Source organism: Heterodontus francisci, unplaced genomic scaffold (assembly GCF_036365525.1).
Source record: "Heterodontus francisci isolate sHetFra1 unplaced genomic scaffold, sHetFra1.hap1 HAP1_SCAFFOLD_83, whole genome shotgun sequence".
Taxonomy (NCBI): Eukaryota; Metazoa; Chordata; class Chondrichthyes; order Heterodontiformes; family Heterodontidae; genus Heterodontus; species Heterodontus francisci.
The window spans coordinates 2,766,225-2,770,390 of NW_027141917.1; positions in this window are offsets into that span (position 1 = coordinate 2,766,225).

The following is a 4,166-nucleotide window of genomic DNA, read 5'->3' on the forward strand; positions in this document are numbered from 1 at the left end:
GTGAGAGTTAGTCCCAGTAGAAGCGTACCCCTGTGAGAGTCTGTACCTGTAGAAGTGAACCCCTGTGAGAGTCAGTACCTGTGGAACTGGATCCGAGTGAGTGTCAGTGCTTGTGGAAGTTTACCACTTTCAGAGTCAGTGCCTGTGGAAGTGTACTCCAGTGAGAGACAGTGCCTGTGGAAGTTTACCCCATTCAGAGTCAGTGCCTGTGGAAGTGTACCCCAGTGTTAGTCAGTGCCTGTGGAACTGTACTCCAGTGAGAGTCAGTGCCTGTGGAAGTTTACCCCATTCAAACTCAGTGCCTGTGGAAGTGTACCTCAGTGTGAGTCAGTGCCTGTGGAACTGTACTCCAGTGAGAGTCAGTGCCTGTGGAAGTTTACCCCATTCAAACTCAGTGCCTGTGTAAGTGTACTCCAGTGAGAGTCAGTGCCTGTGGAAGTTTACCCCATTCAAACTCAGTGCCTGTGTAAGTGTACTCCAGTGAGAGTCAGTGCCTGTGGAAGTTTACCCCATTCAAACTCAGTGCCTGTGGAAGTGTACCTCAGTGTGAGTCAGTGCCTGTGGAACTGTACTCCAGTGAGAGTCAGTGCCTGTGGAAGTTTACCCCATTCAAACTCAGTGACTGTGGAAGTTTACCCCAGGAAGTGTCAGTGCCTATCGAAGTGAACCCCACTGAGAGTCATTGCCTGTGGAAGTTTACCCCATTCTGAGTCAGTGCCTCTGGAAGTGTACTCCAGGAAGTGTCAGTGCCTATCGAAGTGTACCCCACTGAGAGTCATTGCCTCTGGATGTTTACCCCATTCAGATTCAGTGCATGTGGCAGTGCACCCCAATCAGAGTCAGTGCGTGTGGAAGTTTACCCCATTCAGAGTCAGTGCCTGTGGAAGTGTACCTCAGTGAGAGTCAGTGCCTGTGGAAGTGTACACCATTCAGAGTCAGTGCCTGTGGAAATGTACCCCAGTGAGAATCAGTGCCTGTGGAAGTTTACCCCATTCAGATTCAGTACCTGTAGAAGTTTACCACATTCAGATTCAGTGCCTGTAGAAGTGTACCCCAGTGAGAGTCAGTGCCTGTGGAAGATTACCCCATTCAGAGTCTGTGCCTGTGGAAGTGTACACCGGTGAGAGTCAGTGCCTGTGGAAGTTTACCCCATTCAGAGTCAGTGCCTATGTAAGTGTACCCCAGTTAGAGTCAGTGCCAGTGGAAGTGAACCCCAGTGAGAGTCAGTGCCTGCGCAGGTTTAACCCATTCAGAGTCAGTGTCTGTTGAAGTGTACCCCAGTGAGAGTCATTGCCTGTGGAAGTGTACCCCATTCAGATTCAGTAACTGTAGAGGTTTACAACATTCAGATTCAGTGCCTGTAGAAGTGTACCCCAGTGAGAGTCATTGCCTGTGGAAGTTTACCCCATTCAGAGTCAGTGCCTGTGGAAGTGTACCCCAGTGTGAGTCAGTGCATGTGGAACTGTACTCCAGTGAGAGTCAGTGCCTGTGGAAGTTTACCCCATTCAAACTCAGTGCCTGTGGAAGTGTACCCCAGTGTGAGTCAGTGCCTGTGGAACTGTACTCCAGTGAGAGTCAGTGCCTGTGGAAGTTTACCCCATTCAAACTCAGTGCCTGTGGAAGTGTACTCCAGTGAGAGACAGTGCCTGTGGAAGATACCCCCATTCAGAGTCGGTGCCAGTGGAAGTGTACTCCAGTGAGAGTCAGTGCCTGTGGAAGTTTACCCCATTCAGAGTCAGTGCCTATCGAAGTGAACCCCACTGAGAGTCATTGCCTGTGGAAGTTTACCCCATTCTGAGTCAGTGCCTGTGGAAGTGTACTCCAGTGAGAGTCAGTGCCTGTGGAAGTTTACCCCATTCAGAGTCAGTGCCTGTGGAAGTGTTCTCCAGAGAGAGTCAGTGCCTGTGGAAGTTTACCCCAGTAAGTGTCAGTGCCTATCGAAGTGAACCCCACTGAGAGTCATTGCCTGTGGAAGTTTACCCCATTCTGAGTCAGTGCCTGTGGAAGTGTACTCCAGTGAGTGTCAGTGCCTGTGGAAGTTTACCCCAGTAAGTGTCACTGCCTTTGGAAGTTTACCCCAGGAAGTGTCAGTGCCTATCGAAGTGTACCCCACTGAGAGTCATTGCCTCTGGATGTTTACCCCATTCAGATTCAGTGCATGTGGCAGTGTACCCCAATCAGAGTCAGTGCGTGTGGAAGTTTACCCCATTCAGAGTCAGTACCTGTGGAAGTGAACCTCAGTGAGAGTCAGTGCCTGTGGAAGTGTACCCCATTCAGAGTCAGTGCCTGTGGAAATGTACCCCAGTGAGAATCAGTGCCTGTGGAAGTTTACCCCATTTAGATTCAGTACCTGTAGAAGTTTACCACATTCAGATTCAGTGCCTGTAGAAGTGTACCCCAGTGAAAGTCAGTGCCTGTGGAAGATTACCCCATTCAGAGTCTGTGCCTGTGGAAGTGTACACCGGTGAGAGTCAGTGCCTGTGGAAGTTTACCCCATTCATAGTCAGTGCCTATGTAAGTGTACCCCAGTTAGATTCAGTGCCAGTGGAAGTGAACCCCAGTGAGAGTCAGTGCCTGCGCAGGTTTAACCCATTCAGAGTCAGTGTCTGTGGAAGTGTACCCCAGTGAGAGTCATTGCCTGTGGAAGTGTACCCCATTCAGATTCAGTAACTGTAGAGGTTTACCACATTCAGATTCAGTGCCTGTAGAAGTGTACCCCAGTGAGAGTCAGTGCCTATGCAAGTTTAACCCATTCAGATTCAGTGCCTGTGGAAGTGTACCCCAGTGAGAGTCATTGCCTGTGGAAGTGTACCCCAGTCAGAGTCAGTGCCTGTGGAAGTTTACGCCATTCAGAGTCAGTGCCTGTGGATGTTTACCCCATTCTGATTCAGTACCTGTAGAAGTTGACACCATTCAGAGTCAGTGCCTGTAGAAGTGTACCCAAGTGAGAGTCAGTGCCTGTCGAAGTGTACCCAAGTGAGAGTCAGTGCCTGTGGAAATGTACCCCAGTGAGAGACAGTGCCTGTAGAAGTGTACTCCAGTGAGAGTCAGTGCCAATAGAAGTGTATCCAAGTGAGAGTCAGTGCCTGTGGAATTGTACCCCAGTGAGAGTCAGTGCCTGTGGAACTGTCTCTCAGAGAGAGTCAGTGCCTGTGGAAGTGTCCCCCAGTGAGAGTCAGTGCCTGTGGAAGTGTACTCCAGTGAGAGTCAGTGCCTGTAGAAGTGTACCCCAGTGAGAGTCAGTGCCTGTAGAAGTGTAACCAAGTGAGAGTCAGTGCCTGTGGAAATGTACCCCAGTGAGAGACAGTGCCTGTAGAAGTGTACCCAAGTGAGAGTCAGTGCCTGTGGAAATGTACCCAAGTGAGAGTCAGTGCCTATAGAAGTGTACCCAAGTGAGAGTCAGTGCCTGTGGAAATGTACCCCAGTGAGAGTCAGTGCCTGTAGAAGTGTACCCAAGTGAGAGTCCGTGCCTGTAGAAGTGTACCCCAGTGAGTGTCAGTGCCTGTGGAAATGTACCCAAGTGAGAGTCAGTGCCTTTAGAAGTGTATCCAAGTGAGAGTCAGTGCCTGTGGAACTGTACCCCAGTGAGAGTCAGTGCCTGTGGAACTGTCTCTCAGAGAGAGTCAGTGCCAGTAGAAATTTGCCCCATTTCGAGTCATTGCCTTGGGAACGGTACCAAAGTGATAGTTAGAGCCTGTGGGACTGCACCCCAGTGCGAGTCATTGTGGGTGGAATTTTAACCCAGAGAGAGTCATTCCCTACAGAAGTGTACCCCAGTGAGAGTCTGTACCTGTAGAAGTGTACCCCCGTGAGAGTCAGTCCCAGTAGAAGCGTACCCCTGTGAGATTCTGTACCTGTAGAAGTGAACCCCTGAGAGAGTCAGTCCCTGTGGAACTGGATCCGAGTGAGTGTCAGTGCCTGTGGAAGTTTACCACTTTCAGAGTCAGTGCCTGTGGAAGTGTACTCCAGTGAGAGACAGTGCCTGTGGAAGTTTACCCCATTCAGAGTCAGTGCCTGTGGAAGTGTACCCCAGTGTGAGTCAGTGCATGTGGAACTGTACTCCAGTGAGAGTCAGTGCCTGTGGAAGTTTACCCCTTACAAACTCAGTGCCTGTGGAAGTGTACCCCAGTGTGAGTCAGTGCCTGTGGAACTGTACTCCAGTGAGA